The sequence below is a fragment of the Topomyia yanbarensis genome, chromosome 2 (assembly GCF_030247195.1).
Source record: "Topomyia yanbarensis strain Yona2022 chromosome 2, ASM3024719v1, whole genome shotgun sequence".
In the NCBI taxonomy this organism is placed as follows: Eukaryota; Metazoa; Arthropoda; class Insecta; order Diptera; family Culicidae; genus Topomyia; species Topomyia yanbarensis.
Genome location: NC_080671.1, coordinates 142,310,368 through 142,337,342, shown reverse-complemented (window position 1 = coordinate 142,337,342; position 26,975 = coordinate 142,310,368). Strand labels below are relative to the sequence as shown.

Sequence of the window (26,975 nt, the reverse complement as noted above, 5' to 3'; positions counted from 1 at the left end):
GACAGTCTAACTTGATTAGTTTTATCTGTTACCAATAATATTGCAATATAACGAAGATATACACTACCGATCAAAAGTTTAAGTTCACTTGCTTTTTTTAATTTTACATAATTGAGTGGGCTTCTCAATATACTTTGTCAAGCACGTGCGACTTGACCATATCATGTTGCTATGCACTACTGGTAGGAGTATAGGTGAGGGTTTGATGCCTTTGGGTGACGCGTAGATCTCGAACAAACTTGTTATGACAGGTTATATTCTTTCGATGCGTCGAGTACATAATACGCGTAACATCTTAGTGCTACGAGAGCTCACTCCAAAAATTATATTCCAAATTATTTTTTTTAAATATTATTCTTTATTAAAAAGTAAGTAGAAAGAATTTTATACTGAAAATCGTAACTGTCGAAGAAAAATATCTATTCAAATTGACCTAATCCGAAGATTGTCATCTCATTATCGAAAAGTGAAAAAACTACATATTTTATGTGTCTATCATAGAGATATGGGTCGAAAAATAATTAGAAATAAAAATAATTATACCAATAAATCAAGAAAACCATAGCTTTTTGAATGTTACATTAACAACTTAAACTTTTGACCGGTAGTGTATGATAAAATCGCTTTCCGTCGTCAACGTAAACTGTGCCTGGCAACACTTCTCCATCGGAATCCAATCAGACTAATTGCAATAACTTCGTTTCTAGAGCTCTTTTCTGTCGTTTTATCGGTGAGAGTCCCTCAACCTTTTTGAGGGTTGAAACGGTACTCCGTGGGGGTCAGCTAGTTAACAAAAACATGCACCAGCGAACACTGGAACCGACTGTTATCAAATGTGGAAAGCATCGCAACTTTGGGGAACATCTTGAGACTTGCACACTAGGGTGGGACAAAAATTAGATTCCAGCTCCGAGCAACTTTTTAGGTACCATTTGGGTCCTAGAACAGCTGTGCAAATTCTTAGCTCGATCCCTGAAACTATATTTTTGCGCCCACTGTCTAAAGTTTACATGGGATTTTGTATGGGAAAATTAACTTTCGCAAAATAATACCTCCAGGAGTCACCCATTACTTCCTAAAAATAAATCATTATGTGGGTTTTATAGGAAATTTAACAAAGAAACAAAGTCTCAAAAACCACGAAACGATCTAACGCTTGAGAAAAAAGTTATTGCGCAGAAATCGATTGATGCTCTGACTATTGATAAAATCTTCATTTTTTCTAGCACCACTGCTGTTGGTTGACCAATTATACGCAATTTTGTTTTAATCTTCTCTTAATGTGTCTAAATCATTTATCTATACTGTTTGGCCACTTCGCAAGAGGTTTGGGAGATAAATTGATGCTTCTTTTGTGCATAATAAGAGAAAGTTAAAATTTTTGTATATAATTCGACCGTCAGCAGCAGTGATGCTATGAAAAGTGAAATTTTCATCAATCTTCAGAGTATCAATCGGTTTTGCTTAATAACTTTTTCTACAAGCATCAGATCGTTTCGCTGCCTTCTAGACTTTGTTTCCCTGACAAATTTCCTTTAAAAATAAGACATTTATTTATTTTTAGGAAGTAACGGGCGGCTCTTGGAAGAATTATTTTGCAAAAGACGATTCCCCCATACGAAATTCCATGTAAACTTTAAACCGTGGGCGCAAAAATATAGTTTCACCGATCGAGCTAAAAATTTGCAGAGTTGTTCTTGGAGCTAAATGGGACCCAAAAAGTTACGCGGAGCGAAATTTAATTTTTTTCATATAACCATGTCCCACTCTATTGCACACGCATCCATCCTAGCGATTGGCTTTACTCCTGGTTGCTCCGTGTGAAAAAGATCGAATTCCAACAACTACTGTTAGGCCTAAAATCACTCGTTCAAATACGGAGGATAGGCGAATCTTGTACACGGTTGCGCACTATATGGGTAATTCTTTCTAACTCTTATATATCTTACCGAAAAACAGTTAATTCAAAGTAAAATGTATGAGGTGCTTCTAAAATATATTTTATCCATTTCACATCGCGTGGTTGTATTAGTGCGACGGTTTGTGGTTTACATATCAAACAAGGTTATTGTTGACAGACGACTAGACGAAAAAAATATTCTTCTTGCATAATCCATCATTGCATTTTAGCATACTTTCCAAAATTAGTGGATATCTAAAAAAAAAAATTAGATCAGTAATCTTTAAAACACAAGCCAACAATTCGCAGGAAAAAACTATGGTAGGAAAAGGTTTGCTCCCAAGACAAGAACCTAGCTAATGATTATGGTTGAGCTGCATAGGAATTACGTATGTCTTTAGAGACATCTGGTGGCTTGCTATAAACTTTTTGGCTTATAGCAAGCCAACACGCTAGGATTGTTGTCGCTTTTTTCGTAGTCAAAAGATAGCACAATTCGATCACTCGAGAAATTGGCGCTTGTCATAATCGTGTTTCGCTAAATCTCTGTAACCCAGTAGAATTTAAAAATTCTGAAAACGCCACATTGTAGAGATCTTCAAATTATGTAACATGGCATATCTAGCTCAGTTTACCCCAAAATGGCGTTTGTCATAAGATAGCACAACAGCTACGAGTGGTCAGAAATGGCAAAAACGTGAACTTAATTCACTAGAAGCCAAACTATCCAATTAATCACAGGGTGTCTTCAATCTGATAAAAATTAAAATTAAGCATGGCTTACTATGATCGAACTAACAAAATAAACTTTTTATACTGAAGAAATAGAAAGTTGACGTCTGTAACAAAGTTTAAGAAATGCTCATAATAAGGTATATTGCTGAAGAAATTAAATTTACAGGACCTAAACGTTATCGATTTACAACGCATTTTCTATGCCCTCTCTCTTAAACATAATTTTATTAATAGAAACTTTTCATTATTAATTTTTTTTGTACAAACACGGTTCAAGACAAATGTGGAGGTAGTAAAACCATACGATTTGTTGAAAACTGCATGTGAATATACTCATTCGTTTCATACATTATTACTTTTTATAATGTTAGTTTAGCCAATCCCTAAATTTCTAATATTTCTAAAAAATTCTACATTTTTTGTAAGTTTGTCCAGAAGTCCGAGTAAATGTTTATACTTATACAATTTTAGTCATGATATAGCTGTTATACCATATTTACATAGAATAAAATGACAGCAACCTTTTTATTGTATGCTAATATGTTACTAGGTACATTAGGATGGACAAATGTTTTTGGGCCTTTTTTATCTACTGCTATTTCTAATAGTACGGAATCTCACAAAAAGAAAAATGAACTTTCATTTTCATCATAAACTTGATAATCAAGTGCATAAGCAAAGAAACATGCAAATAAAAATGTACCCTCGAACGATTTTGTCGTGAATATTAAACAAATACTTTTTTTAGTGACGCGGCTGGCTATACTACCAATCAACCCAAAGTGTCGCAATAATTATCGACTCATCGTTTAGATTATTACAGAATAGATAGCATCGATTTCTCGGAAAAGTTTGTATCTTTTATACTTTTTAAGATACTCTATCTAAAACTTTAAAAATCGTTTTTCTCTAAATGTACTTAACGAACTTAGATAGCACACCAGATCAATTTTTTGAGATGTTTTTGCTGTAAATCAACATTTTGAGGGTATATTAAACTGGTCAAACATAGTTGATGTGGCATTTTACTTGACATACAACCTAAACTAGGTCAACAGTTCATTCAATGTTTGCTTTTTGTAACACCGTGTAATCGACGTCATAGCCTATCAAACATTGAGAAATTTCACCGTGAACACCTTCGGCCACAGATAGATTACAATATCTGCTGTACATCGCTGGAAAACTGCAATCGTATACATACACACGGCTACTGGGTCACCTACGGTGTGGAAACAGAGTGCAATAAAATAATAAAGCAGCAAAAATGTGAAAACTACCAATTACTCAGCAGATGTCCCATCAGCGAATGGCATACTTTCGAAACGAGCAGCCGGTCGCAAACTTTCATGTTGAATTAGGCGATGTTGATAGGGTACCCGAAAATAAAAAAACAACCCTGTCCCCCAGGTGATAAACGCAAAACCTTTTCTTTTCGATATTCGACTTCAGTCATCCGGTCGAAAAACCGTTACATCATTTATAAAACCAGCCACCGGCTAAGCTGTTTGTCCGGGCCAAAAATTTCTACAAAGTTGTCATCCTTTTCGCTCGGAAGTCTATTAATTTTACCTTGTTTTTTTCTCGGGCGGCTCACAGCGATATTTTTATTTATATTTCGTTTTATAGGCACCATAAATGCGGGATCTGCCTGCCTGCAGGTACATTCATATGTGTATGCATCTTTGCCGAACCTTCATTAGCCTCGAAAACGTGGGACATTGGAAAGCGACGGGTTCGTATTTGACAACCACCTTTAACGGTTCTACTATCTATGGGACTAGTTTAATAAATATGCAAGAGCAGAAGACATCAAGAGTACGACCAAAAATAAGCAGATGGTGACCTGAGATAGTCACTTGAATAAATAAATATACACACAGTATTGGCATGCGTCAATGGATGAGAAATTACGTATTTCGAAGTAATTGCTTCCATTTTCCTACAACATACTGCTTCGGGAAAAAAATGATACGATTTAATGAATAAATACTTCAGTAACCAGTATTCGATCTTAAGACCGGACTGGTCCCATTGGGCGTGATAGCCACAAAAATTTAAATTCAATTGTTTCAGTTGTTTCAACCGTACATGTAGATTACGTTGTATTTTTGGATTTAGTGGTCAGCTAGTGACCCAGTCAACTGTTAATTGGAGGTTAACCCTAATTTAACTCCCTAATAATCTAAGCAGAATAAGTATCCTCTGTTGCGTTTGTGCAGTGAGAAAGGAGGTGGCCTATCCCTTTCTTATCATCTGATCATATCTGCAGGAGCACTGCGCTCAAACCACGCTATTTACCTATGAGATGATGATCTCTACATGGCAATTCTATGTACCAAGGTGTAATCGAATCTCAGGTAATTCAATTTCGGTAGTAACTATGAGAGAAGTAAGATGGTTAGATCAAGATGCCGAAAAGGAACTTTTTCAACAAGTATAAATGGAAACATTCTCTAACTGCTGCGTTTTCTAGTCGAAGCTTTGAATGTTCATTCAAGCAATAAAATGAACATATATGCTCGGAGTATTCGATCTGACCCGCGAATAGCAGCTCACAAGTTGCAATCAATCAACATATTACTGCAAAACCAGCAACTATCCTTCAACCAGACTGAATAGACTATATCAGGTGCTTCCAAATAAATAGTGAATAAGCAAACACCAGTGTAAGACATGTAATCAATAAATAAACAATAATAACCGATAGATGTCTTCAGCAATGTTTCCCTGAATCGTATTGCACTTTTATTTTTATCATATTTTTCGCTGAAAATAAATACCACAAAATGTAATAATTGACTTTGACCAGTACCATACAGTATGAAAAAAATCACGAGGAATAGGTAATAGAAAATATTGAAATAATAAAGTTGAAGCGAAACCCAATCGCAGTTATAGGTAGACTATAGTTAATGTTGAGACTCTATAAGAATAAGAAACACTAATACAGTTTACGACATACCTTTCCATGTAGTGTTTATCTGAAAAAAAAAAGAAAATAGACACGGATTATTATAACTGTGCATCAACATTATGAAAACAAAGAAAGCTCGACAATGAATTAAGGAACTAAAATTTAAAAAAAAATCGATGGTCATTCTCTATTTCAGACATAATATTATCTAGTCCAGATCTATACCAGGTTAGTAAAGTACCAATATTGTTTTGAAAGTGGTCCTACAAATATTACAATATCTGAATCGAAAATAGATGGTTTTTCTTCAAAATTCATTCAATCATTTATTATTTTAATCCTTCGAAAATCGCGTATTATTCTTAATCCTACGATTTCGCGTTAATATGGACGATGATAAGATTGATGTGCGTCTGCACGATCTATCCCTGCGTACTAGCAATAAGTTTATTACTGCATTGTGCCCGAGCACTTTCTGCACCAGTAAACATTATTTTCCACCTTTCAATTCAGGAACACCCACAATATTGGAAACTTCAGAGGAATCTCGTTACTATCTGGCTAAAGAAAAAATTGACTGCAATGCGATGTACGCTGCATCTTCCAATATAATTGGCGAACGTTAGCACGAATTTGTAAAAATAACGTCCCGCCATTTCCAACCTTATGACGTACACAGTGCCAGCTGTCGTGAACTGGGAGGGAGAAACAGACTCAATAAATGTGAATGTCATAGCCAGCCAGAACGAAACTGTCACTCCGAGCCACAAAAAAGTGTTCATCGAGGAAATGAGAGTATTGTTATCATATGCTTGCTAGAAAATGTTTCCGAACGCTGAGTTTCCTTGATTTTTTGTCTAGATTGGGTGTAGCAGTAAATATTATTATTATTAGTTTTCTGTGATTTTAATGCCATTTTCAAATTACCCAGATGAATTTTTCGGTAATCCGTGCTGCCATTATCAAATAAATTGTATTTCCATGTTTTCAATGATGAATAAGAATTTAGATGCGTTCAAAAGTTTCGAGCATCGTTTTAAGACAATATTGCGATCTTGCTATAATGTAAAATAAACGCTAATTTTATATGAAAATTTCAAATAATATTTACATTTTAATGAATTAATCAAAATACCAGACAGAACGACAGTTTATGAACATAAAGAGGAAATGGTCACTATAAAAAACAACTGGAGGGGGATTCAACAAAAGCGTTTTTTCACTTGAATCTTTATAAATCTTAATAAGTCTTTATGGTGTTTGAATTATGTAATTTATCTGTATCGTCGCCTGCAAGCTCAATGAACTACGCCTAAAATATATATGCACGTTTTTTGGTAATTCAAAAATACTTTTTGGTTTAAAATAATTTATATCATCTTTCTATTTAAAACATGTGATAAAAGCTATTTCCATATCTACACACCAAAAAAATCTGAATTTTATCGTTGACGTAATTGCAAACATGACACAATTCAACAAACCGTAATTTGCGAAATGACAGAACATTACCGTGTTCCATTTAATTTTACACGAAAAATATACTTTACATGCGCAATAACATAAAATTACACTTCCTACCATTCAGAACAAACGCTGTATGTGGAGTAAAATTACATGATTTACGAAATTAAATGTCATGTAAAAATAAAATCAAACGTAAAACTAAGTCATTTTTGATGCTCGTATATGTCATGGTCAGGAGACGTAAATTTACACTATTTTTTCTAGGTGTGTATAGTAAAGACAAATAATAATAGTGTAAATCGTGCGAAGAAAGTTTTAAAAATTTGTGACTTATTTATTTAACAATTTTAGAATGAGTGACGCCTTGCTAGTCAGATTTGACGGTTCTCCAGTTTAAAGTTTCTTTTGAGAGTATGCTGAGAAAATTAAAATCATCAACGTAGGCTTAGATGCATGCTAATAAATATAAACAAAGTTTCGAAAAAAAATTGTCAAATTACTTCGACATGAAGTTTTACATCGACATAATATTTTTAATGTTCGGGTGCTCATGCAGCTTAATCTGATGATCCGAATCATGAAAAAATTCCATTTCTATCTATTAGTTAAAATCTTACACTTCGAAAGTTATTTGCAAAATAACCTTGGCTAAATTTGACAGTTCGACGGTTAAAATTGTTGGATGATGTAAAAAGAAAGGTGAAAACAGTTTTCTGTACTTTATTTAGGTTGGCAATATTTTTCAGTAGTAAATAAAGGGTAAATATAAAAACGAAAACATGTTATATCAAACGTTTTTTCGGTTATTTCATTATGTGGATATTTACGTTCCAAGGCTGCAGCCGTACCTATCTACCTATCAAATACCTATGCATTGGTCAACATTTCATATGTTACTATGTTTTAATTGCCGCAAGGTTCTACTGTATCGATTTTGTTGGCTATTTTCGGCAAATTTGAGACTAAGAGAAACGAAAGCAATGAAATTGAAAGACGGATAGGTATTCTAGAGCGAGTCAGTTATAAACTTAGAACAGAAAACTAGAACTAGGCAGGCCGGCGTCGGCGGTAAAACATGATGATGAGTTAGGTTCTACCATAGACCATGCGGTAGACTTGGGTAAAACGCCCAACTCCTACTCTGCAGAAGGCAAAAAATTCTTCACATTTCCTTTCGATCATGCCCACATGAGCCTGCCTAGTTCTAGTTTTCCGTTCTAAGTTTATAACTGATTCGCTCTAGAATACCTATCCGTCTTTCAATTTCATTGCTTTCGTTTCTCTTAGTCTCAAATTTGCCGAAAGTAGCCAACAAAATCGATACAGTGGTCAACATTTCACAAATCAGATAAACATGCCTCTACCGGCGAGTTTGCTTATTCAAGGATTCTGTTAGTTAAATTTTTATAAAATTAAATTCTATTTTTCAGATTGAATTTAATATTGTATCGGTTTTTAATAATCAGTGTAAGAAATTTATTAGGAAACCATGGTAGAATGAAGGAGAAGAATGGCACAAAAATCCTGTTTTTAAAATAGAAGATTAGACACATCGTTCCGAAATTTGTCCCTTTTCACTCGAGTACTGGAAGCAAACTGTGGTCTGACTTTATCTTCAAATCAATGTAAAGCACCCGGAAAAAAACACTGATTTTATACTGTCCCAAGCTCCTTTCCATCACACGATTGAAGTCATGTGCCGGTAACACGCTTGCATCAATGACACGCAAAAAGAAATTTGCTCATTTATGCGTCGCCCACCTTGATTGATTTTGGCTGTCGAAAGTTTTCTTGCTTCTTGACAAGTGCTATTATTTACACTTCGTGCGTAGTGTCTGTTTCTCCCTCCCAGGTCGTGAAGCGTCAACATGTGGACACAATTCGACATTCGAGCATTCGACAAGGTGTCCCGCACCATTGCTATTTAGAATCTGCAGCGACTAGATTTTCCGGGATGGGAAACCAGATGACTGCATTCTCACCTCTTCGAACGATCCGCTTTCGTTAGAATTGGCACCACACGCTCAAGTGCATTTGAAACCCCCAACCGGTGTGCCTTAAGGAAGTAATCCAGGGCTAATTATCTTTCTCTTATTCACCAATGATCTCTGCCTCAGACCTCGACTCTAGCAATATAGCGGAACGGTGCTTGCTAAGCGGCATGCAGATCAGCGTCGCTAACTCTAAGGTGATAAGTTTCGGGTACTCGGCGACTCTAAGGCGTTGCGGATATACAATTCAAACCTGTGTCATCGAGAAGGTTGATTCTATCCGTGACTTAGCTGAGTGTTATTCGAAAGAAAACTTCATTTCGCCGACCACATCACTGCAACAACGGCAAAGGATTTTGCAACATCGGGTTTCCTGAAATGGAACACACCAATTATAGCGAAACCTCGTTTTTATCCACCCTTTAGTTTATTTTAAGCTGACAAAAGAGGATTTTTGATAAAATCGGGACATGATTTTTTTATTTTTAATAAACCAATACTGTTGAAGTATTATTCTTTAGTCCCTAGATATAGCCTTATAAGCCTTTTTGATTATTTAGTATAAATTTCTCTTAGGGGGTCTTTCAGCGCAAAATCTTTAATTTTTTTATTTTTTTTGTATATTTTGCATCTCTGAGACAAGTAAAACATGCTCATTCGTTATCGAGCACTCAGTCGAGATAGAAGTCTTTTGTCATCGGTCCGTACACTCTATAGCGACAAATAGTGTTAATCCGCGTTCAAGGTTATTTACACACTCTGCGCCTAGTTGAGGTTTCAGTATTTTTTCCCTTCTTGTGTGTTTCTGTTTCTGAGTACCGTTAGCCGGTCAGTGAAGTGAAACAGTGTTCTTCTAGTAAGCCGTCTGGATACCGTTATATACACAAGCTAAGTATTAGTTTTCGTTTCCCCTTCTTGGTTGTCTTAATAACGTGCACTGGGCAATAGGCCCGTGCAAAAATGACTTCCCCTGACGGCGGTTCATCTCAAGGTGAGATGGACGTCGAAATAAAATCGGCTCCCCGGCTCAAGGTATATCCGAGCTCGGCCACCGGGCCATTTGTGATCTTCTTTCGGACCAAAGAAAAAAAGTGTTTGAATCTGTTGCAGATTTCTCGAGTTCTGACGGATCGGTATTCGGCCGTGACAGAAATATCGAAAATTCGGCCTGATAAGCTTCGGGTGGTGGTTAACAGTTCAACTCAGGCAAACGATATTGCTGGATACGAGCCCTTTACGAGGGAGTACAGGGTGTATATTCCAGCTAGCAGGGTTGAAGTCAGTGGGGTCGTTTCCGATTCGAGTCTGAATTGCGAGGACCTGCTAAAATATGGGACTGGCTGTTTCAAAGACCCCATGCTTAAGCCAGTGAAGATACTGGAATGCAAACGTTTGCATTCAGCATCAGTCGCAGCTGACGGGAAGAAAACATACGTCAACTCAGACTCTTATCGGGTGACCTTCGCCGGCTCTGCCCTGCCTAATTACCTCCTTTTTGACAAGGTTCGTCTACCTGTTCGCCTCTTTGTGCCGCGGGTCATGAACTGTACTAATTGCAAACAATTGGGACACACAGCCTCCCATTGTAGCAATAAAGCCCGCTGTGGGAAATGCGGTGGGAATCATGCGGATGATTCCTGTGGTAGAGATGTCGAAAAGTGCCTCTACTGTGGGGGAAACCCACATGATCTCCCTTCATGTCCCGCGTACAAACAGCGCGAGGAAAATCTTAAACGTTCCCTTCAGGGACGCTCTAAGCGATCTTTTGCAGAAATGCTTAAGATAGCTACGCCACCTGTCTCTACGAACATCTTTACCAACTTGTCTACTGACGAAGGCGACTGTGATGAACCCCAGGAGGGAACATCTTCTGCTGTGCCTAGAAGTAGTAGAAAAAGGAAGAACATTTCCTCTTCCAAGCTTCGTCGTAAAGGCCAGAAGGTGTCTCTTCATGGTCCCCCTAAAATAACTACTCAAGGAAGTACTGGTGCAAAACCGAAGCAAGTCGCTCCCGGTCTCAGTAACCTGAGCTCAGAAAAGGAGTTCCCAGCACTTCCAGGAACATCAAAAACCCCAAGTGTTCCCATATCTCAGCCAGAGAAAGAAAACAGTGCTGGCTTAATAAATTTCTCTGACATTGTGGACCGTATTCTTACAGCGTTAAACATTTCTGACCCCCTTAAAAGTATCTTGATAAGCTTTCTCCCCGCAGTAAAAACATTCTTGATGCAGTTCACTGCGAAATGGCCCCTCCTTTCAGCGATTGTATCCTTCGATGGCTAATTCATCGAACGAGGTCAAGGATTTAATCACTGTTCTACAGTGGAATTGCAGAAGCATTATCCCGAAAATCGATTCGTTTAAAATCTTACTAAATAATTTGAAATGCGATGCATTTGCCCTATGCGAGACATGGCTCACTTCAGAAATAACCCTACACTTCCACGATTTTAATATTATTCGCTTGGATCGAGAAGACTCTTACGGAGGAGTACTTTTGGGGATCAAAAAGTGCTATTCTTTCAATCGGATCGACCTCCCCTCGACACCAGGCATTGAAGTTGTCGCTTGCCAAACCAGAATTAAAGGCAAAGAACTTTGCATTGCTTCCACCTACATCCCCCCTAGAGCCTCAGTTAGCCACCGACGGCTTTGCGATATTGCGGAACTCCTCCCCGCACCGAGGCTAGTTTTAGGTGACTTTAACTCCCACGGCACGGCATGGGGTTGCCTTCATGACGATAATCGATCTACCCTACTCCATGAGCTTCGCGACAACTTCAATATGACTATTTTGAATACGGGTGAAATGACACGGATTCCTGTCCCTCCAGCGCGACCGAGCGCCTTAGATCTGTCCCTCTGCTCGATATCGCTGCGGTTAGATTGCATGTGGAAGGTAGTCTCTGATCCCCACGGCAGCGACCATCTGCCAATCGTAATTAATATTGCTAACGGTTCAGGGCCACCGAATACAATCAATGTTTCGTATGACCTCACACGAAATATTGATTGGAAGAGCTACGCGTCCGCGATATCCGAAAAAGTAGAATCGACACAAGAGCTTCCTCCGGAGGAAGAGTACGGGTTCCTGGCTGGCTTGATTCTCGATACCGCGATTCAAGCTCAGACTAAACGCGTACCAGACGCGAATTCACGCGGGCGTCCTCCCAATCCATGGTGGGACAAAGAGTGCTCAGACGTGTACGCGGAGAAGGCCGCTGCGTATAAGACCTTCCGGGACGACGGGCTGCCAGCTAGCTACCGACAGTACGCGATGGCGGAAACGCGCATGAAGAGTTTGATAAAAGCCAAAAAACGTAGCTACTGGCGCCGGTTCGTCGACGGACTAACGAGAGAAACATCGATGAGCACTCTTTGGAGTACGGCCCGGCGCTTACGAAACCGAAACAGTACCAATGAGAGCGTGGAATATTCAAACCGTTGGATATTCGATTTTGCCAAGAAGGTTTGTCCGGATTCCGCCCCGGCACAGAAGATCTACCGCGCCGCGTCCCCTCACAATAACGCGAACGAAACACCGTTTTCGATGGTGGAGTTCTCACTTGCTCTCTTATCATGTAACAATAAAGCCCCAGGGCCAGACAGAATCAAATTTAACTTGTTAAAGAATCTGCCAGACTCTGCCAAGAGACGCTTGTTGAATTTATTTAATAAGTTTCTTGAGGGTAATATTGTCCCTCATGACTGGAGGCAAGTGAAGGTCATTGCCATTCAAAAACCAGGAAAACCAGCCTCCGACCACAACTCGTATCGACCGATTGCGATGCTGTCCTGTATCCGAAAGTTGTTCGAGAAAATGATCTTGTTTCGCCTCGATAATTGGGTTGAAGCAAATGGCTTACTGTCAGATACACAATTTGGTTTCCGCAAAGGCAAAGGGACGAACGATTGTCTTGCGTTGCTCTCAACAGAAATTCAAATGGCTTATGCTAGCAAAGAGCAGATGGCATCAGTTTTCCTAGATATAAAGGGGGCTTTTGACTCAGTTTCTATCAAAATTCTTTCTGAGAAGCTGCACCAGCATGGTCTTTCACCGACTCTAAACAACTTTTTGCTAAACTTGCTGTCTGAAAAACATATGCATTTTTCGCATGGTGATTTATCGACATCACGAATTAGCTACATGGGTCTTCCCCAGGGCTCATGTCTAAGCCCCCTTCTCTATAACTTTTACGTGAATGACATTGACGAATGTCTTGTCAATTCCTGCACGCTAAGGCAGCTTGCAGATGACGGTGTGGTCTCTATTACAGGTCCCAAAGCCGTCGATCTGCAAGGACCATTGCAAGATACCTTGGACAATATGTCTGCTTGGGCCCTCCAGCTAGGTATCGAGTTCTCCACGGAGAAAACTGAGCTAGTCGTATTTTCAAGGAAGCGTGAACCAGCTCAACTACAGCTTCAATTAATGGGTCAAACTATTGCTCAGGTTTCAACTTTCAAATATCTCGGGGTCTGGTTCGACTCTAAAGGAACCTGGGGATGTCACATTAGGTATCTGAAACAGAAGTGCCAGCAAAGGATCAACTTTCTCCGTACAATAACCGGAACATGGTGGGGTGCCCACCCAGGAGACCTGATCAGGCTGTACCAAACAACAATATTGTCGGTGATGGAGTACGGGAGTTTCTGTTTCCGCTCCGCTGCGAACATACATTTCATCAAACTAGAGCGAATCCAATATTGTTGTTTGCGTATTGCTTTGGGTTGTATGCACTCGACACATACGATGAGTTTAGAAGTGCTGGCGGGCGTCCTTCCGCTGAAAAATCGATTTTGGGAACTCTCATATCGATTGCTCATCCGATGCGATATCTTGAACCCGTTAGTAATTGCAAATTTCGAAAGGCTTATCGAGCTCAATTCTCAAACCCGATTTATGTCCTTGTACTTCGATTACATGGCACAAAATATCAATCCTTCTTCATACTATCCCAACCGTGTCAATCTCTTTCAGGCTTCTGATTCAACTGTTTTCTTTGACACATCCATGAAAGACGAGATTCGTGGAATCCCGGATCACATACGCCCGCAAGTGATCCCAAGCATCTTTCATAGTAAATTTCGAGAAGTCGACTGCAACAAGATGTTTTACACCGACGGGTCAAGCCTCGACGGCTCCACTGGCTTCGGTATATTCAATCAAAACCTCACCGCCTCATTCAAACTCAATGATCCTGCTTCAGTTTACGTCGCAGAACTTGCTGCTATTCAGTATACCCTTGGGATCATTGATACTTTGCCCACCGATCATTACTTTATTGTCTCGGATAGCCTCAGCTCAATCGAGGCTCTCCGTTCAATGAAACCTAGAAAGCACATTCCATATTTTCTGGGGAAAATCTGGGAGGGCCTGCGTGCTTTGTCTGTAAGATCGTACAAGATTACCTTAGTTTGGGTTCCCTCGCATTGCTCCATTCCAGGTAATGAAGAAGCGGACTCTTTAGCTAAGGCGGGCGCTTTACAAGGTGACATATATGAAAGACCAATTAGCTTCAGCGAATTTTTCAGTATTACTCATCAGAGAACCCTCGAAAGTTGGCAAACATCATGGAGCAATGGTGAACTGGGAAGGTGGCTACATTCGATAATCCCTAAGGTATCGACGAAACCTTGGTTCAGAGGGATGGATGTGGGTCGGGATTTCATTCGCGTGATGTCTCGGCTCATGTCCAATCACTACACGCTGGACGCACATCTCCGGCGTATTGGGCTCGTGGATAGCGGTATCTGCGCTTGTGGCAACGGTTATCACGAAATCGAACATGTTGTCTGGGCATGTGCCGAGTACTGTTCTGCCAGATCTCAACTATTCGATTCCCTTCGGGCCCGAGGAAGATCACCCAATGTCCCGGTTCGAGATGTACTAGCAAGCCGCGATATTCTCTACATGTCCCTTATATACACGTTCCTCAAAACCATCAATATCCAAATTTAAATGCCCCTATCTTTTCTCTTATCATTCCCAGAAGTGCCCTCTTCCGCCTACCGTACCCCAACGATGGTTTGATACGACTCCAAGACGAGACAAAACATCTGTCGAATGAACCAACAACACGAGATCTACAGTACAACATCACACGCGCAGCGCGGTGTATTCCCGATCCGTATCTGAGCCGTACTACGAAATCGTCTGGAGGAACCCCTGCCGGCTCGAGGAAAACCGCCCGGCGTCCCAATACTTGATACATCCGTTCGAATCTGTAATCCTGGCCGTTGATTCCTGATGCCGGAAACTGAAGTTTATATCCCCCCCCCCCCGTTCAGTCTTGTCCACCCTCTCTCCCATGTCTCTGATACACAGATGTATGTCTTCACCCCCTTCTCCCCTTGAATATCTTCCCAAAACTTATGTGCCCCCTATCTTCTAGTGTTAGTTGATCAATCCATTCGAATCTGTAATCCTGGCCGTTAATTCCTGATGCCGGAAACTGAAAGTTTATATCTCACCCCCCCCCCCCCTTCAGCCTTGTCCACCCACCCTCCCATGTCTCTGATACACAGATGTATGACTTCACCCCCTTCTCCCCTTGAATATCTTCCCAAAATTTATGTGCCCCCCTATCTTCTAGTTTTAGTTGAACAATATTTAATCTCGTTAAGAAATGCGCAACAGTACCACTACTTTAAAATAGTCCTAATTAATTCCCCTTAATCTTGAACCACTCTTTCTAGTTATCTCTAGTTAATAAGCTTGTAAAATGTTCCGCTTAGTTAATAATTATTTTTTCTACAATCTCCCTTCTAAAAATCATAAAGTGAATTACTATACAAAGAACACACAAATGACCCGTCCCCCAAATCTTACGAATATTATACTATACCCTCTTTTATATGTATAAGTTAGCTGTAGTTTTTTTTTAGTTTTATTATATAAAACAAAATAATATTGAAATGTGTATCCCCCTAGTTTTAAGAAATTCAAAATGTAAAACAATGAAAAAATGGCACCTTTAAGCTAACGCATACGTGCCTTATCAAATAAACAAATTGAAAAAAAAAAAAAAAGTAAAACATGCTCAAAAAATGATTTACTCAAACTTGACTTGGTTCGGCTGCAAGAGCTTATTAAAATATTGTTCATATGAGGCTGACAAAATCGGATCAAAAAGCTGGTAAAATTGAGGGTAAACAAAATCGGGGGCTGACAATATCGGGTCCTCACTGAATAACAATTTCATCACCGATGGATGAAGAATCATTTATCATAGAAACCGAGGCGAGAGATAGAAAGGATAAACAAAAAGCGTTTTGCTGGGTAGCGTAACTCGTAGTCAAATCTGATCCAGCGTATCATCACAACTACCGACGAGTTCAAACCTCTTCTCACAGCAATAAGAACTCCTCCACCGGGGCTCTTTGAACTGGTCTCGTCTCGATCTCGTCTATGAACACCAAATGCAGAGGTAAACAACTGTTCCGACTATATTCGCCCATCCAACCAAGTTTCTGCTAGAATGATGATATTACATTCGCAGCCTGTTGCAGCAAGGAACCAAGAATCCAGTCTTATTTTCAATCCACGCACGTTCTGATAATATATGCATATCAAGTTTCGTGCTGTTACTTGATATCGAGTGTTGTGTATTACTGTTTGCTGGAGATTCGTAGGATGAACCAAAGGCATCAGTTTGAGCGTAGGGCTGCAATTTCTAGTTGCTTTCAGAAGGTACAGAATCTCGCCAAGCTGCGGTCGAACATATACACAGAAAAAATATTTTCAATTTCTTTTCATGCACATATTTGGAGCATGTGTATAAATGTAAAATTAGGCTCCACCACAAATTTACACCACATATTACACGTTGACTGAAAATTCCAGTTTCATTAAACGGGATACCAATGCCTTTTAGTGTATTTTTAATCCAATATTGCTGTAAAATAAATGTCATGTAATGTTACACGAACGAAGGTGTACAATCATATGCTTTTAGATGCTCCCATTGAGTGCATTGACTTCAACTTAATTTTCAATCAAATTTTTTATTCAAGCTTTGTATGTTTACATTCGTATCGATTTACATGTCGTTAAAATTTCATTATTTTTTAGTGTGTACGTTCGTGAATTTTACCTGGACAAAGACAAATAATATCGTTGCATATATTACTATCTTCCACCGCTTCGGCAGTTTACACATTTTCGAACACCTGAGTTACAACCCTTGACCCGATGGGCTTCGGTGCGTTTAGGACAGCAAACAGGTTTATTACCTCCAGATGCTTTATCAACAACCACCTATTTTGTATTCTGAACAATTAAAACACCGATGAATATCAACCGCTTCGACTACACTGCAACGTTTCCATCCAACATTGATACGTTGACATTTCATCAAACATTCGAATGATCGGACCTCGGTTTCTACCACAGCAATCGTTTGATTATTTAGCCAATTTTCACTCTTTTTTACACGAATAACATTCAGCCTACAGTTGAGGAGGTAGTCAGTTCTACTTCCTCAATTTCGGTACAAGCTCATCTTCAAGAATAATACTGATCCGAGACTTGAAGGCCTTCATGATTTCGATATCGTTGCTCTCACCAAGTAACGGATCTTCAATAAAAAATGAAAATTTGTTCAGTCATGTAGTTAAAAAACTATTTTTTTTCAACGTGTTCAGTATTTTTTTTATTAAAAACATATTTATTCTTCAAAAAAATGTCAATGAATATTGGAAAAGGGGCCCTGGTCAGCCGTACGACGCAACTTAGCCGCGGTGCTCTCACAAGAGCGCTGGACGACACTGACGTCCATCTTCCGGAAACAAATCCGGATCCTGGTGGTCAACTGCTTCATATCCATGGCCCGCCAATTATTTTTGTACACTAGGGCACTGAGTGAGCAATAAAAATCCTCAATGGGACGGCATTTGGGGAAAGTTGGTCGGGTTCCTATCTTTCGGCACGCACGGTATCTTTTTCTGCAAAAGATACTCCATCGTCTTCTTGGCGTAATGGGAAGACGACTTGTGCGGCCAGAGTACTTCCCATCCGCATGATGCTCCTTTAATAACGACAGAAGAATTTTCTCAAGACACTCCTCCTGGTACACTTGTTGATTGATGGACAGACCGCTCGGCTTGAACCACAGCTTTGAAATCCCTCTGTCCGATATGGCGATGTACAGCATAACTTTTTTTTTCAAATTTATGCTTAAACTTATATTTTACGTCGGGGTATGACCGACTTGTCGCTGGAATAGTAGCTATCATTTCCTGGAATGCGGGGCTTCGAGAGCGGAAAGTAACATTAATCATCCAGCACGAAGGTAGTTCGCTATCTACTCGTCCGTGTACTCGGGGTACCGAGTCTTCTGCCGACAGATGATGTCCTCCATCTTGAGGGTTCAGTGAATCAAGGTATGGGAGCAGTGATATTTTCGGCCGGTATCACGCAAACTCGTTTCCGAACAGCTTTTTCAACGCTTTCTTCTTCTGCTTCTTATTATTATTATCGTTATTATCTTCACCGGACGGCCACTACCAGCCTTCCACTCCACGCTCAGGGATACCGGTCAACTCACGGGATCGTTTTCGCCTCGAAAGTAGTCTACCACAATCTTTTTCCACGATAACAATGCGTTTCGTAAAACGGCTTGCTGTTTGACGCCATCTTCGATTGAACTGACAGCACCCGAGCGAAAAGAAATATGACACCCACTTTTAGGGAGTCCAGAGAGGAATTCTCTTGGAGAGAAAATAAATTACGCTCTTTACTTTAATTATAGAAAGGTATTGAAATCATTCTCATTTTTTATTGAACACCCGTTAACGCATCGGCTTTCGCTGTCAGTATTTGAGCAAACTGACTCAATTCACATCTAACGCTGACTTCTCCAGTGTTATTTCTATAGCGAATTTCTTTCACAGCGAAGCTAACAAGGTCGATTATGCTATGAATTTCGCGTTTAGTAACCTCAGCCAGTTTGACACATTTTCGTTTAAACAATACTCTTTGCTCGATCATCAAGATTTTTTTTACCTTAGCATATAAACGGGCTAGAGTGAATGAAGAAAGAATCTGACAGGCTTGTCATTTTCTCACACAATGAGCCACAAAGAGCGAAATACACCGATTGAAAATAGAGCAGCACAAAAACACTGCGATGTGCAGAACGTCCGCACAAAGAAAAACTTGAAAACGAAAAAGAGTAAGATCTGTGCACCAAGAGCTGCATAATTTCGTCCAAAGAGTCACCTTGAAGAGCCACTTTTTTTTGCCTCCCCTCACTGGCAAGCAGGTAGGAAGGCGAATAAAACTACAATTCAGATAAAGTTAGATCGGGAGAACGTTTTAAAAATGTTTTTTGGTTGCCTTCTCTACTTACGTGCGCGCGTGACCAAGATACACACTAAAGAGCCTCTTTATTTCTACTCTTTGTGGCGTGCAGCCATGGAGTAGAATACACGTGTGGGAGCAACACGCATCGGAGTGAAGAGGTTTATTGTGAAAGAGAAGAGCGGTGGTTCGCATGAAAAGTGCAAAGAGAATTTGTTATTCTTCTCTTTATTTGCTCTGAGGTGCATAACATCCCTGGAATCTGATAGTAAAACTGTGATTCTAAGGTTTTCAGTTTATTGTTTGAAAAAATCATTTTCATTCGTTTATAAATGTGAGATAAAGGTTATTAAGGTTAGGAAAGGAACGCCGCCTCCACAAATGATCAGTTATTATGCTGCTGGGTTCAACAATTAGACTAAGTAGGGTGTTGAGCCCATTTACGCCATGTTTCTATTATCACCTTACGCATTTGAAACCGTTGGTTTGAGCAGTGTCTGCCATCTTTGTTCAACGCATTGAGTCAAATGGTAGCGCAACAATAGGGGCACTCGATTCGAGTTTTCGTTGCGTTCAAACACAAGAATTTCACTGTTTTCAGTTCATTTGTGTTATATTGGCTCTTAACAACGAAACAAAGTTATTGATATCAATTTTTACGCATTCGATTGATTGTATGCCGAGAAATTAATGAATTAATGAGACACCCTGCTTAGTATGGTGGAAATAGGCTTTTTACCCTATGTAGCCGTTTTCAGAAATTCGTTTCAAGTCATTTTTCGCATAACTTAAATATTCTATTCCATCTTCCATCATTCCGAAATCATTACACCTATTTTGGCAATTACCATTAATCTTCATTTATTAAGGTGACTATTTGTTCGAATGGTGTGTTGCTAATATATAGTTTACTATAGCTATAGCTGACCCGGCAGACGTTGTCCTGCTTATAAATGTTCACTGGAAAATACAACGAAAGCAAAAATAGCAATGCTTGTGGAAAAAATTTCTATTAATTAACAATAAACACTTTCACGGAAAAACTGTAAACCCAATAACAATCAAATGACATTTTATTACGGAACTCCATATAATGACAAACTATGCAAACAATCCTAAACTAAAAATATCCCAATTGCACAAATAGGTGAATCAAGAAATTGTTAATATTTTGTGTTCCTGCTAAAAAGCCTTTCACAGAAAATAACGAAAAATCAAAGAAATCCATTATGTCATTCTTGAGCTAAGCTATGACAGACGGAAACCATTTTCATTTTTATGCATAGATATATCCAGTAAAAGGTGCATATATGAGAAAAACACAATTGCACTGCTAGGTGGATTAGGAAAATTTCAATATTTTATTTTTATGCCAAATAACCTTCTACAGAAAATAACCAACAAAATAAGGTAAAAATCAACAAAATCCGTCATACCGTTCTTGAGTTATGCGATGACACACGGAAACCATTTCATTTTTATAATATATAGAGATTGAGCACTTTTTCGAATTCATATGAAACAGATATTTTTCTAAACGACAAAGGTATTCAAATAAAAATCATGCAGCGATGACGCGACCCAAAGATGCCACTAAACAAAAACACGAAGTCCCATGCTGATGCGTTAAAGATGAATTTTGATTGACATTTAATTAGCGTTGGCGGGAACGAAATACGCGTATATTCTTTTGCGATCGTCAGTTGAATCATTGTGTGAGAAGTGTTATCATTTACCCGCAGTCGATTCAGCCGCATTTAAAGTCACAAAGGTCAAACTGAATCGTTCCCTTGCCCGCACCGGCTTGACAAGTTTTGTGGCGTGAAACCTTCGACGAGTAAGAAAGTTTTTCGCTGTTATGATAAATAGGTGCACCAATCCCGCCACCCTTATCCGCAATGTAGTGATTGATGTGGGTTTTTTCGCCCATTTCATTAATAGGGTTTTATTGTGATAGGATGTAGATGGTATTTCCTACCGATAGCATATTACAACTGTCGTTTATTTTTGAATCTGAAAGAGTGAGAAAGCTTGAATTAAGCTTTACAATTTATTTGATGTGATTGTAGTGCATCATAGGCCAACCATTCTATGAACACGCACGATAAGTTTTGAAAAAACACTCAATATTCCAGCTGTTCTTCAATGTAAATATTTTCTTCTTGGATATTTGCAACATGCATGTTTGTTCTCCATACATGAATCATTTGTATTTAGGTATGGAGAACACACATGCATGTTGTTCAAGAAGAAATTATTTACATTGAAGAACACCTCATGATGTAAAGAAGGATTCGTCATACAACAAGCTTTTAGAATGATTTCTTCCCACATTATTCAGTACAATAACTACATGCATGGTGTTATCAAAGTTCAAACTGCGCGCGATTCTTTCGTATACTGCAACAAGTTGGTGAAGCAAACAAGGTATTCATTATTCCTCAGAATTAGGTTGCACTTGTTTCAGTAAAACAATTAATCGCGTATTATTTTTTTTATTTTTGATTAAAGAGTTTTTTACTTTATGATCATTCGCCCAGGTGAGCTGCGCACAAGGTAATCCCCCGAAGTAGGATTTGTAGTTTTATAACACACTACAAGTACAATCTAAGTTTTAAAGAAGGCTTCAAGACTGTCGTAAAACCATAATTGGTCGATGTTAGGTCAGACCGGACAAGTGACAATTTATTGATTTCGAGAAAAATGAGTTTAAAATTTGAATCGCAGCACCCTTTACATTATAATTAGAAATTAATTTTCGCCATAATTCTTTCTTTTTGTTACATATTTCAAATCTTATAAAAGTCGAATGTAGCTAGAGAAATTCCTTATCAAGTGCTAGCATTATCTCATTTTTGATGTTTGGCGACTTAGTCCGGTCTGACTTAACACCGACCAATTGTTACTAGGGCATTTACCAACTACGCTATGGCCTCCACGGGACTGAGTATTACAATAACGTAGGGTTTCTTTTACATTATGCCAATCGTACATTATACCAAATGTACTAATGCCTAACGGCTTTTTGCTAACGTCGCGCACTCACTTAAAACTATTATAAGTCTACCATGAGTGTTGGTAGTTTTATGATTTTCTTTTTCAAGAACACTTCAAGTGCGCCATAAAACCGTTAGATAGAAACCTTCTTTGTAGTAGAAAAGTAGCTGCTTGAGAAAAAATACTATGGCATTCCTTCGCCAAAATAAAAACGATGAAAATCGCCATCTGGATGTATCCTATTTCAACATTGAACAACTCCGCTATTTTCCAGCCGATTTTGACAGATGAACACAATTCTGAAACGTCATTTAGTGCCACTATGAGTCAATCTACACCAAAAGAACGCGCTGAAACTGTTTGGGCCGGAGTGTGCTCCAAAACAATCATCGGTCCTTATTTTTTCAAAGAGGGAGAGACCATCGACGGCGCACGCTACCGTTGGATTTTGGCGCACTTTGTCTGTCCACAAATTCAGAAAAAAGTTCTGAAAAACTTCTATTTTCAACAAGACGGGGCACCTTGCCACACTGCAGCCGCTACAATGAAGTTCTTGTAGGGCAAATTCCCAGGACGCGTTGTCTCAAAAAATGGTGATTTGGATTCGTGATTCGTTTTCCGGATTTAACGATACCAGAAGTGTTTCTGTGGAGTTACTTGAAAAGTAAAGTTTATTCTAGCAAATCTAAGAGCCTTGACGTACTCAAAGCTAATATACGAACTGAAATGGCTGCAATTAAGTCCAAAATGCCACAGAAATTCTCATGGAAACTCGAGATTTCTCATTTGTTACCTCGGAAAAGTTACAACAAAATTATTTTATCAATTCGCTATCTAGGAGTGCGTTTGAATACTCGATATATGTATTACCGATTTTAAATTTAATTGCGTTGAGCGTTGACAATTTCTGAAAAATTCAGCTAAAATGTCATGCCTCTACATTAAAAATTAGCCATGAAATATCCAAATTAGCCAACAAAAACAGCACACAGTGGTCGGAAAATGAAAAACCGTTACATCAATTTTTATACGACTTGTTCGGCAAAGTTGCTACATACCCCCCAATGCATTATTTTATTGTACGAAATTAGTTCGGAATTACTAATAGAAATAAAAAAACTGAATTGCTCAATAACCAAAAGATAATAAAAACCTATTTCCAAAAACTCCACACAAAAACACATTGTTCAAGCCATAAACGAATACTGCCCAAATCGCGATAAGTCAATTTGATAACGATAAGTAAATGAAACTGAAAATCACAACTCCAAGACCTTCTCGTTTGCGAGTAAGTGCGAATTGATTTACTTCCATATTCGGCAATGCCGAATAGATGGGTAACCTTTATTGTGAGTATCACATGAGTGTGCTAATTTGCGCTAAAACGATTAAACCATTGTAGCGTCATACAAGAAAAAAAACACCTCGTCACACTGTGGACAGGTTTCCTTGTGTCGATTCACCACCGCACACTACAGTTCTGTGTAACAAATCCAATTTCTTTTATTCGTTTTCGTAACATTTGCTCGTCAAATTTCACAGTTGTGCGTCTTTCTATTTACATATCTAGACAAACATGTTGAATGGGTCTGAGTGCAAATGAGAGCCTCTCTTTGTTTACTTTCTTTTTCGACTATTACGACGTCATCATAAAGCAATTTTGTTTCATTATGAATCGACAGACTATGATTTCGATTAACAGATTATGATAAAAGTTACTTAAACAAAGAGAAACTATCATTTGCACTTAGGACCTTTTGGTAAGTTTGTCCAGGTATCTTCCCACCCATGCTAGCAGATGATCAGTAATCACTCAGAAATGATGAATTTTACTTTTTTTGCCTTTACCTTCCGTTATTACTAGTCATTTTCGGCTTCTTATCGATAGCAAGTCTAACTGAATCTATACATTTATGTCTTCTAAGGTCTAAGGTTCGATGACTCAACGCAATATCTCACACACAGACACCGAGATTTTATTATAGGCTCAGTTGTTAAAATATCTCAAATACAACTACAAAATAAAACTGCGTCTTTATGACGATTAAGTCCCACAACTACAGGAGGCTTTGTCTGTCTACCGTGCGATAATGTTTACGCATCCGTGCACTTTTCCCTCGCTTGCTTCGTTTCGTTTTCTTTAATTTGAATAATAAACGAAAATTGCGCGTATCGCCAACTACGGCACGCACTAATGGGCATAAATTGAAAGCAGAAATGAACAAGCAAGAAGAGCCGGAAAATGGCATCACCGTCGGCAAAATGCCCACTCGTAAAAACATATGATTGGTTACCTGATAATGACCGCCGGCTCCTACAAAATAGCGTTATGAGAAAATTGCTTTTTTTGTATGTTTCAACGAAAGACGAGCTCAATTATTGCCGGCTGTTCTTGAGAGGAAAACAACAAAATTCCCCCTAGTGTATTACACTATTATTCAACTCTTTCTTTTACTTCTTCACTGAAAAAATCTACTGCACGGGCATCATCCTCGAACGCATATACTTTATCAGTATCTTCAGTAAGTTTTTTTCAAGGGTTGTCCTACTAAAGCTGTAGAGCTAGGGTCTCGGAAGGGCTCCCCGTCAGAATCACACACTACAATTGCAGACGAAACATTCTGAATGTGATATTCATTGTACGGTTCAGGAATGTGTGGGCGATCGCGTGTATTATCGCAAAGGGCTCGAGCTTTTGTACGTTAACGTGTTCGATCGCGTGTGCGATTGTATGTCGCGTGTGCTAACGTGCATGTAACTTTGCGTGTATAAATTCTGTATTAAAACCGTGTGCCTTTCGCATATTCGCGTGTGCTCTTGAATGATCTCCTGCGGAACGTGAATCTAATACTTAATTTTTGGTGTACGGTTCAAATGCTAGAAGAAAGTAAGACTTTCCATATCGCTAGGGCTCTCGGTCATGTCCCCATGGAAGGTGTTGTCTAGTGTATATGAGCTTTATTTGTTGATTGGTCCAACTGAATGTATGGACCTAAGTTGCTAGGACGGAGGGTAATGATTTCCGGACGTGACCGACTCATTATCGCGCAAACACGGACGTTTGTAGGTTTGCGTTTGAAACCGCGTTTGAAACTTCGTAAGTGCTGAGTTGTTCAACTTACTACCGAAGTGTTATCAAGTTTGAGCGATGGCGGGCCTAGGTGTGCGTTGTTGATCGCGAAGGGCTTAAGCGTTCGTATATTAACGTGTTTGTCCCGTGTGCTCGCGTGCATTTGACTTCGCGTGTACAAAACCCGATTTTGTAACCGTGTGGCCAGTCAGCGTGCGTTCTTGGATGGTCGCGCGGACCGTCATTCTGATATTTAGTTTTCGGTGTACAATTCGCATTCTGACTGGGAGTGAGTCACCCCATATCACTAGAGTTCCCGGTCTTGTCACCATGGAATGTGTTTTCCAGTGAATATGAGAGCTTTCTTTTTTTAATTGGTCCAATCGAAGGCATGGACCTAGACTGCTGATGACAAGGATAGAAACTTCCGGAAGCGCAGGAGTTTTAGACTCACGCTTGAGAACCGCGTTTGAAAATTTATAAGCGGTGATACATTCACTTTATCACCGGGAGGTTATCATGTTTGCGAGATCGCGGGTGTAGGTGTCGTGGATGGTCGTGAACGTATTTGTCACGTGAATAATATCGATTTTGAAATTATGTGGCGTGTATTCTTGAATGGCCGCGCGCGGACCGTAAATCTGATGCTTATTTTTAGTGTATGGTACAGATGCTAGAAGAGAGTCAGTTTCCCCATTTCACTAGAGTTGAGACCGCATTTGTATGTTTATAGGTGCTACTACGTTTACTTAACCACCGGGGCGTTTTAATGTTGGCGAAATCACGGGCGCAAGTATGTGTAGATGATTTCAATTGCATGGTCACGTTTGTGATCAGGTTTGTGTTATCGCAAAGGCCTCGAGCGTTTATACGTTTGTACCTATATGAGAATAGATAGATTATAGAGTAGAGATATAGTAATAAAAGACATCATAACATGCCGAATAAAGAAAAAAAGATGCAAAGAGATTGGTTAAAAGTGTATAAATTGACCGATACTATTTTGGTAATGGTAAAGAAAACTAATAGAAGTACAACACAAACAGACCAATGAAGTAGAATAGAAAAACATATGTGACATACAATCAAACAACTTTAACTCGTCCAAATGCAGCAAATGTTGTTTATCCACCATTAACGACAATTGCATTAGAACCTCATCATGCTACGCTGACCGGGAATAGATGATTCACGTGCATCGGCAAATTATTTGTACCTCAATCCAGCCAACCCGACCTTCCCAAATGAATAGAATCTAATGCACATATTGAACACCGGAAGTATTAGATACTATTCTATCCTATAAGCAAGCTCCGCATCTTTTCCCTGACTGAACCGTCACAAACACTCCGAGAAAAACACATACACAAACAGACACACGACTAGCACATAACAATTGTACACTAGTACTAAAAACTACAATTATTACAAACGACAACTAATAGGTTTGTACTCATGCACTTATTAAATTAATTTAATTTTTAAATTAATTTAATTAGCCTGTGCACGATGATGAAGTCGACCGATAAATGGACACACAATAACCCCCACTGTGAGCCCCGTCCACCAACACTAAGCTGTGGAACGATGTCATC

The 26,975-nt window shown here is 39.1% G+C and overlaps 1 protein-coding gene across 3 annotated transcripts in view; it reads right to left on the bottom strand.

Annotated features, from left to right (window-relative positions):
* LOC131681588 (inositol-pentakisphosphate 2-kinase) overlaps positions 1-26,975 on the bottom strand; it is a 348,483-nt gene that overhangs the window by 220,626 nt on the left and 100,882 nt on the right. For all 3 annotated transcript variants that reach the window (XM_058962473.1, XM_058962476.1, XM_058962474.1), the window contains exon 3: positions 5,601-5,619. The gene's annotated coding sequence lies outside the window, so the exon portion shown is untranslated. The remainder of the gene's footprint in view (positions 1-5,600; positions 5,620-26,975) is intronic.